The sequence below is a fragment of the Silene latifolia genome, unplaced genomic scaffold, assembly GCF_048544455.1.
Source record: "Silene latifolia isolate original U9 population unplaced genomic scaffold, ASM4854445v1 scaffold_150, whole genome shotgun sequence".
Taxonomy (NCBI): Eukaryota; Viridiplantae; Streptophyta; class Magnoliopsida; order Caryophyllales; family Caryophyllaceae; genus Silene; species Silene latifolia.
The window spans coordinates 504,363-514,749 of NW_027413138.1; the positions used below are offsets into that span (position 1 = coordinate 504,363).

Consider the following 10,387-nt stretch of genomic DNA (forward strand, 5'->3'; position numbering starts at 1 on the left):
GATTACTGCGCTACTTGAAGATTTGGTTTTCATTTTTGGTCCTTCTGTTCTCCGTCGGAAATGGTCATTGTTACCTTGTGAAAATACTTGAAACATTACAAGAGCCCTCACAATCCTAAAAATCGTACACTGCATTCCTAAAAGACTTGTTTTGATACAAAATTTCGGACTGGCAAAGAGTGATATCTTTCGTAGAAGTTGTTCGCTATTTTACCTTTAGCGTATTATAGCCGAAAACATTGAAAAAGTGAGTATTCCAGAAACCAAGTTCATAGTAAAACAAAGAGAGGCTGTCTGGAAAATTAAAGTTATGTCATACAAAGATTGAGTATATTCTCAAAAACACATAAAACATCCTTTTGAGAATTTGTGCTTATCTAAATGTTCTGGAAAATAAACTTTATTGAGGATGCAAATTCCGTCAAGATCGATACAAGATTTAACAAGCAGAACATTTAGGGTGAAAATGCCTTGACACATTTTAAACAGGTAGGCCAGTAGTATTATGCTTGCATCACGAATACGGTTCCATAGTAGGTGTACCTGCAGCAAAGAACAATGGAAGTTTAAAGCACAAAAGAAAGCCAATGATAACATGTAACTGCTCTTATCAGATACCCTATATGAGAAGCAGTTATGTTCTTCCTTGATTCCCTTAACTTGCTGCCTAGTTATTAATTTTGGTCGCAAAACTTTACACCCACAATAGGTATTACTGATCAAGACCATGTGGTGTCCGTACTTAACTTTCCGGTCACTATCCTGTGACTTGAAAGTAAAGACTAATGAAAATTCAGAACTCATAACCTATTTGATGCATATATGCATTTGTTCAATATCACTAATTCTTGGGATAACAAGGAGACCGGAATCAAATCAATATATGTATTAACTATTAACTAATGATGATAAACATCAAATGGGAGAAAATTATCACTACACATTAGTCGAATGGTACTTGGTAACTTGGATAGCAAATTGAATATGCTTTATATGATAACATTATTGCCATACATAACATTCCCGTTGCACACAATCAAAAGTAAATCTAAATGAAAAAATGGAACATACGAGGCAGAGAGAAAAGGAACATTGGTCATCTTCCGTTAAGATGATTCAATGACAAGTTTAGGTGCTCTAGTCGAATCAATCGATTACAACTTCTTGGTATTTCTCCATTGAAAGAATTTATTGTTCAGCAAAGGCATGAATAAACCTCGACGAAAATTGGTTAGCTCCGAGTCCAACTCGTTCCTCCTCAAGTCCAGTCTTTAAACCCACTTAAGCTACCTAGAGTAGGCAATAACTCCGAAATCTTGTTGTTTGATAGTATAAGGGTATTGAGTGTGTATTTTGCCAATTGAATCTGGAAATGGCCCTTTCAACTGATTATTTGACAAGCTTAGGATCGAAAGCTCTGACAGGGACGCAACCAAACTCAGCACTTCGTCTATACTAATCTAACATCAAACCTCTAGCAACAAGACGATCTCAATCAGCTAATGTAAGGAACATAAAAATAGCTTAGTCAAATTGTCATTCTTACCACTACAACTTCTTCTAACATATTTAATCACCCATATATTATTTCATCTATAGTAATTTTAATATCAAACTCCTAGCAAAAAGACGATTTCAATCTGCTAATGTAACCACAAGAAAAATAGATTCAATTTCGTCATACCTCGGCCTGAGTAGCAATCTCACCGCGGACAACATATTCACATTTCAACACCTAGAGATACAATCATAGCTAAAGTAAAAAAAACTTGTCCGCTATATATAACAGCTGAATTTCATCGCAGCAAAAGCCTCCAAAGTTCTCATATTTTTTGTTGCAAACCAAATACAAGCACACACTAAGCTAATATCCAAACCATCAAATGGCCAACATCATACCAATACAACAAAATCTTTTTATTTTTACCCCAAATTATTGAATACCCACATAATTAAGAAGAGAACCCAGAAATTAAATTGATTGTAATTTAACACCAAAAAAACTCTATTCATGGTAGTACCGCATATCCAACACTTCCTTTCACCTCTCTAATACCCATCTTGGCTACTCAAGATCCCAAAACAGTAATTATACTTTTAAATCATTTCTTATGCAAATATATAACAATTACTTAATTGCTTGATGCAACTGAACAGTTCACGGCAAATTGGCGGAGGTTTAAAAATGGCCAGCATTCTAACTTTCAACATGAGAAAATTTGGCATAATTTATAAAATTTGCCAAAACAAAACACGGGATCAAATCAGCCCTCGCTACGAACCGAGAAAGTGAATGGACTGATGGTAAGTGTACGGCCATAACCAGCATATTCAAAGACTATGAATCTCAGTCTTCTTTAACACTCAGTAGAGAGAGTACGATCTTTATAAACATTTATATTATTGTGTAAAAATTTGAAATAAATTCAATGAAGGAAATTAAACAACTTAGAACAGTGATAGAAAAGGTGGGTTCATGGAATTTCAACAAATCAAAACATTTAGATTGCTCGCACAAATTATGTTTTAGTATCAGCCATAACTAACAAAAGAACAGATAAAAGAAAAATTGGAAAACACTCGGTCCAAAGAGATACCTTCATCAATTGAGTGAATCCTTGTTCTGCTGAAGCTTTTTGCTATAGGAGTTTTCCAGTTCATCCTGCTGTCAGTCCAAAGAAACACAGCCAGAAATTTACATCTAATACAGTGGCAATGATTAACAAAGCAGACATCAAAAGGTAGTTTTTTGACTTTTTCTATGGAAAGAGTTAATTCCAATTTTTTAAGAAAGTTACACTACCCCCATCCCAATCATTTGTTTACCTTTGGTTAAAATATCCATATTTTCTGTGATGGTATTTTAACCAAAGGTAAACAAATGATTGAGACGGAGGGAGTAGCAATTAAATAATGTGAGTTAATAGCCACCAAACCATTTCTATTTGATTAATATATCTAACAGATACCTTAGCATCAACATGAAAAGAACATAGTCAAATCTGATGCAATCATATAAAAAAACTAACATAGAGAGCCTGCTTACCAGTACTCAAATTGCCTTAATCGTCTGTAAGTACAATTTTGTAGCTTCTGCGGGAGGTGGTAAGCTCATCGAGATACTCACGATTTGCTTTTATCATGAAGCTTCGGGAACCTGCATAAAGATTAATACTTATGATTGTTTGAAATAGGGCATGCAGTTGCCTAAATTACCGGGAATCATCTGAGCATTTGGTTAATGGCTAGATGTAAGCTAGGTCAAATACAACAGTATGCGCAATACATCGTGCTAAAAACACAGAGCTAATTAACTCCACATTCCTAGATTTTGCAGTCCACCTAATATAACCGGACCTTCGAACAACCCCACCATGTGATACATTACCTGCATATGGTCTCAACATTCTGAAATGTTGAACATATCCTGTGCAGTTCTGATGCCTGAAGAACGACTCTACAAGGGAACAAAAAAACTCAACAGGAGGATTTTGGTAATTTCTCTTTGCTGTTTGAAACTCGAACTCCTGAAGAAAAAGAAAAGGGGTGTTCATACCAATACAAAACGGATACACTAAGAATTAACATGCACCATACTCAATACCTTGACTTAATATTTCACATTTGGCACAGTAACATCTCGTTTACTGTTTCTAAAAACACCAAGATCTCCTTTGCTCATCAACATCTGCATTCAAAATAAGTCAGTAGAGGCAGAGCTGCAAAGAACATCATCACTTTTCTCTAGGGTCGAAGCTAATATATCAACAAGTGTTTCCATACTCTATTTTTAACAAAATTGAATGGAACATCAAATCAGAAACAAATTATAAGTTCAAAGTCAAGCAAGATAACAAGGACCTCGAATCAATCTGCAACTTTCTTACGTGAGATTCATAACCTTAGCATTCTCAGAAACTAAAAAAACGATAAATGGATGGGGGAAGCTACCAAGTTATTCTCAAAGTCATATGCTTAATAAGGAAAGCCTGTTTAAAACATAAGTTTGTACTACTTTGTCTTTGGATTGAGTAAAGGGGTCCGAGGCGTGTCAGTGTGGCACGGGGTAGTAGCTTGCTAAGCGTAATATGTATTCCTTCAGCGTCGTTGCAACCGAAAAAGACGGTAACAAACTACTTTTTGATTGCTCAAGGAATCTCTTCTGTCAGCGACAATCAATATCTACAGACCCTTAAATGCCTAAAAATAAGTGGTGTATGCACATGTGGGTTGTTGGGGTCTTGATACCCCACGGGTTTTTTGACAAATGATGACTGCTAAGCGAGAATTATTTTAGTTTAAAGACCCCATATTACATGACAACGAGTCTCGAAATGACACCACATGCTTAAATTTATGGCTCACCAGGGCCTAAAATGGCCAGACATGAATCCCCCTAAGCAAAAGCATTAAACAAATTGAGCTAAAAGATGCACGACCAGGTGCTTATTGAGCCATGTGTAGCTAAAAAAAATACAAAAAAATGCGTCATTTAATCCTTCTGAAAAAACTTGTAGCAGAATAAAACACTCATTAAAATACATGTTGAATCCTTATTACACCTAACATTATCAGCTAAACTCAATAATACTACCCATTAGCCAACTTTAAAACAATATTGAACCAAAACTCCAATAAACATTACTCCTAATCCCTCCCTAAATTACCATCACCACAAGAACTCTTTTACCCCTCACCTCCGACAATCGCACTCAATAACAAGAAAGTCCATAAGGCGAGATAAAACACTCACCTACCGAGATCTATCAAGCAAGTATATGTAAAATAGTAAGGCTCACCGAATCTTTCATCTCTCACTATATCTCTGCAATCTTTATCATCTTACACCAAATATCCGCTCACCATTATCACTTATTGCTTCTGCATATTCATCAATCAAGAGATATAAAAAAAAACTGTTGCATTTTAGTGCATTCTTGTAGGGGCGATACAAAGCTAATCCATATTACTAAAGAACAATAGGAGAATAACAATGTACATGTCCCACTATTAAGGTTTATTATAATAAAAACATGGTTTTAAGAGACATGAACTGGATGAACTGGCCAATACCTACCATTATGGAATACTAAGAGCAGTTTGCAGTTCCCAACCAAGCCCTTCTAAAACATCCCATTTCTCTTCGCACTATACCAGTTTCGGTAAGTTGATTCCAAACTGTGAACGACGAACACCCAAGAACTTTAAAAACTACCAGTACCTGAGAGAGACACTTTCTGAAGAAGAAATTGAAAGATTTAGGTCATTGACTGAGATGACTGGATCCTTTTCACAATCAATACTGGAACAGTACTTTGGGATGATGAGGGAGGGGAAGGGTGCACTCGAAAAGGCAAAAATGAAAGGAGAATGTAGGGGATGGTAAGAAAGGCAAATAATTTAATCAATTTAAACCTAAAAGAAGCCCCAATTTACTGCATGCAATTCAAAAAAAAAAATGGCACAATTTGAAAATAAATTATTGCATGCAAGTAATTTAAACCTAAAAAAACTGAATCCTAAATTACTAATTTAATGCAAAATCAATAATCGACCTCAATAGTTAAAATATGAAAAAATCACAACAATACTCGATGGAATCTAAAAAAAAAAATCACAAAACTATATACAAACCCTGCCAGCTAAAAAACTACAACATTGTTCGGAGAGTTGGAGTTTAAACTAAAAGAAGATGAAAATGATACAAACTTAAGTGGAATACCTGAGAAATTGGTTTCAATAGCTCCGGGTAGCCTGCCCCGCCAAACATTTCTAGGCCTTCGACCGCCTACACAATGCCATCTTCTCAAATTCAGTCCCCAACTTAAAATCGTTCAAATCACTACATCCATATCCATGTAACTAAATTAAAACTACTACCAATAAAAGTTAGTTTAAATTACTAACCTTCTAAAATGCTGACCTCAAACAAACAAAGTGAAAAAGGCATTTTTATTGTTTGTACCTGTCACCTGTCAAACAAAGGTACTACTTTAAATCAGTCCAAATAATAACTACTGATTAAAATGGTATATCACATTCTAAACCTCTACTACACCAATAATCACAACCACCCTCTACCACGGGCAGCCACGGTCGCAACCAACGAGCATAGAACACCCGTCTATCACAACCACAATCAGTGAACCGATCATAGTGCAGCTAGCTTTGTGGGTGAGTAAGCACAGTATTTAAGTCACGAAGGAGAAAGAGTTGATGGGTTACTGGACTTTGCCTTGATTAATTCTTCTCTCTGTTCAAATCAATCATTGAGCATTTGTCTCTTAGACCTGAGTTGTGGCTTCGATTCCAGGATTTTGATAGACACAAACAACGGCACTTTGGAAAAGAGCATCAACATCTTGAGAGCTGAAATTAATCCTGCAATACATTATAGATTAATTCAATTACTAACATAAGCAGCATCACATAACAAAATTGGACTAAATCAGATGAAAAAATGTAGCGGGAAAATCAGCATGGGTCAAAAGGATGAAAATCTAAAGACCTAACTCTCATTGAACTTCGCGCAAATTTGCTCCGACAAACAAAAACACACATACTATAAGGACCAGCAAAATTGAATAAAATTGTTTTCTCTCCCATTGCCTTTCCCCTCCACTTCCCCTTCTCCTCTTAAACTAAAAAGAAAATTCGAGGATGAACTATTGTAAGAAGACAATATAAAAGTGTGGGCAATCACATAAACCTTCATAAACTTATGTGAACAACTCACTCTATCTCATAGTCTTACTCCATTAGGTTCTGAAGCTCCTTTTAAATATTAGAAATTCTTTAATTACAAATGTAAAACATTTAAAAAGGCTTTTACCATGTTCCAATTATAGTAGTAGGTTTGACATTCTCGGACCCTTTTTTTCTTAAGGATCTTTAAACCAGAAAAATCAAAACCATGAATGAACATTATACCTCACGATTACTTGATGCACTTCGAGCGACTTGTGCGTCGATTGCCTTCACCAAGCCTTCCGCCACATTGGTGCCAAATACATACTCCAACTAAAGGCCTTGAAGTAATAAAACCAAAATATTAGTTATGTAGAAAGCACCAAGAAGTCATCAATTAGCTCTAATAAAGTATCAAAGATGAGGCTGAATAATAGGGCCAATAACAAATTAGCAGAAAGGGCCCCTTTACAAGAGTGGTTAAAGTATGATCATGACTAAACAAGTGCAAAACCATCGATCTACATCCAACAAACCACGAATTTCAAAATCTAATATGGCGAGATAAGCCTCCACAATTGGCTAATGAAAGACGCTCCAAATTTTGGGAAAGCCCCAAGCTTGTTATTATTTAAAAGATTCAAAACAGAATGATAACTTTTGATTCAGAAAAGATGTGTCAATCAAGAAAACCAAATATCACATATGGAAATCTAATTTGTCAAATAAAAACCTAGCAAAATTTCAATAAAAAATGAGGCTCAATTGAAAGACTGGTTCATTAATAAAAATTAAAAGGAGACTCAAAGACTGAGAAGCATACCTGCTTAGATTCATGAGAATATTTAAGTTGTCTCTTGAACTCACGTAGTGCACTATTATCATATGCGTGTCCGAAATCTGTGATAGGGGAGTAATGCCGGTGAACAGATCGTGCAAAAAATCAGAAAATGCAGGAGATTCAGTTGTTTAAGCAGATAGGTCACCAACACTTGATCAAACCTAACTCAACTAATGAAAATAAACAACACGAAATAAACATCTTACGTGACAACAAGAGTCAATGATGTGAGTGTACAAAGGACACAAATTTCCAACGAAAACCAAATTGGAATTCGTAGGAAGCAAAGGTAAAATATCGAAGAAGCAAAGTAAGTTGACTTGCTTTTAAGGCAATTAATTTGACTAAACTCAATTGTAAGAAGTAACATCTAAATCCTATTAACTACACTCTGACTTAAGTACCACTAATTTAGATGGTCTTTGGACACCACGCCCCAACAGATGAACTACCAAGATTGGGATTGCTTCTACCGAACTCTACCTACGCAATAGTAAAAGGAAAAAACCTCTATTGCTTGGACACCGGTAACCACTCAGGTAGGTACGACCTGAGAATAGTGCGCAAATGCCACCAACAAAACGCTGCTAACCAACATCAACATGACGTGAAAAAATCGACAATTCGGATAACCCAAAACTCAATTCAAGTGATATAAATAAAGAAAATCCAAAATATCATTCACAAGAAGAATAAGCTAAACAAAACCGACCCACCAAACCAATTTATGACCACATTTTAAGATCTAAAAAACAACGAAGCTCCGTAATTAGAATAGGGATAGATTTCCATAGAAAAATAGAGAGAGGAAGAAGCACAAGTATGAATAATTGATATGAAAGTATGGTGACACCCAAAAATCAAAACTCTTGGAGCAACAAACTGGTGTAAAGGCACTCCGTACTAATCTTAAAGAAGGAAGCTTTTATTATACCTTGATAGCTAGATACTCGTCGTCCTCAGCAACGACACCTTCAAAAACATCCCAGAAATAAGCAATAACCAGATCAATCAAACTAATATATAATGAACAAATATATAAATAAAAGCAATATAAATAAATGAATAATAGCTTTTATAAATGAATAAGTAAAAGTTGATAATTGGAAATTACCTCAGACGATTTTTTCCAATGTTGTACAATCAGATCTGGCGATGGAAAGATGAAAGGCAGAATGAAAATGAAAGGCAGGGCATAAAAGAGGGAAAACGGAAGGTCAGGATTGAGAGGCAGAGAGCAAGGGCTGGGATTGAAAGGGGACTATTCATTGCTACAGTAGTGGATGTTCTCCCTTTTTAAAGAGTAGGGATAAGAGCTAATTATGTGAATTTGATAGGTTATTTAGTGAATATAGACTATAAGATTATGAAGCTTGGTTTGTGGCAGAGATTGTTTAACATTGTCTATTTTGTGAATCAGAGTGCTTATTTTGTAAATATAAGAGCTACTTATTTGAATCTAGTAGGTTATTTATTGAAATATAGACTATAAGATCCTGAAACTTGGTTTGTGGCAGAGATTATGAACCTTATATGCTAATATTGTGGAACTTTATTTGTTAATCTCCTATCTTGCACTTTTGGCTTATTTTGTGAATCTACAATTTTCAGTTGTTGATTCCAATGTTAATTGCGGTGAAGCTTCTACCTCTCTTTGTTTTAACAAGCCCCTAAGTACCAACTATTTCCACACCTACTACTCTTATAACTTACACACCGAGTGGCGCCAACGATGGATAAATAGGATTGATGAAAAGTTTACACCAACGATTGGGAAAACATTTATTGACTTAGACTCGGCGATCTTGTTTTATGAAACGTCTGTTGTTGCTTGTGGGTTTAAATCAAGGAAATCTTCAAGCAAAAGGTTTCGTGATGATATTATCAGAACAAAGTGCATGGTTTGCAATCGGGAAGGCTGTAATAAGAAGAAAAGACGACCTGCCCTAACTGGTGTTGCAGAAAAGGCGGATGAATCCGTTGCATCAGAAATAACAGAAATAGGTGGTACAAAGAGCAAACCGAAAAAACCAAACCGCTAAACGTAGGGTGAAAAAAGGTGGAGGAGAGGCAGAGAGTTCCAACAAAGGGTCAACCACAAGAATAACAAAGATTAGAAGGTGGGGCTGTCCAGCAATGATAAAGTTCAAGTTCCATGAGAACAAGTACATGGTTGACGTGTTTATTGAGGGTCACAATCACCCGCTTGATGTTGTGAAAAATAAGGAATTTGAGAAACTTGCTGAAAATATCAATGAATTTCATATGCAAATGATTGTCAGCCATTCAAAAGCAAATGTTGGTCCTAGCTTAACACACCAACTATGCACTCAACAATTGGGTGGTTTTCAAAATGTCGGGGCAACAGTCAAGCAATTCAAAAATTTTCAGAGGGAAATGAAGTGTCTAATGAACAGTCATGATGGGTAAATGTTCAAATCACGCTTAGACACCCTAGCTGAAACAAAAGGGCTCCACTTTGTTTATGAAAAAGATTCCAAGAACGCATTGACAAGGATTTTCTGGACGGATTGTGACATGCAAAGAGCGTATGCTCTGTTTGGGGATGGAGTTTCATACGACCCAACTTATGGTACAAACAAGTACAACATGACGTTCACGCCTTTCACGAGCATTGACCATCATAAAAGGTCAATCACATTTGCATGTGCGATTATAGAACATGAAAACGAGGAGTCATTCATGTGGGTATTTGACCAGTTTCTGGCAGCTATGGGTGGGAAAGAGCCGAACTACATCATCACTGACGAAGACCGGGGAATAATTAAAGCGATTCCGGTATGTTTTGAAATTTGCAAATCGTACCTCTTAACTTGTGAAACTTCATATTAAATTGTG

General features: G+C 35.9%; 1 long non-coding RNA gene across 2 annotated transcripts; it reads right to left on the reverse strand.

Annotated features, from left to right (window-relative positions):
• Positions 1-850: 850 nt before the first annotated feature.
• Positions 851-6,044, reverse strand: LOC141637835 (uncharacterized). 2 transcript variants are annotated; one of them, XR_012541917.1, is made up of 8 exons: positions 5,924-6,044; positions 5,078-5,788; positions 4,800-4,881; positions 3,605-3,688; positions 3,389-3,527; positions 3,047-3,157; positions 2,598-2,665; positions 851-1,735 (listed from the first exon to the last, which is right to left on the reverse strand). It is a non-coding gene; the product is annotated as an uncharacterized LOC141637835 (long non-coding RNA). The 2 variants fall into 2 exon arrangements; XR_012541918.1 differs by lacking the exon at positions 3,389-3,527.
• Positions 6,045-10,387: the final 4,343 nt, after the last annotated feature.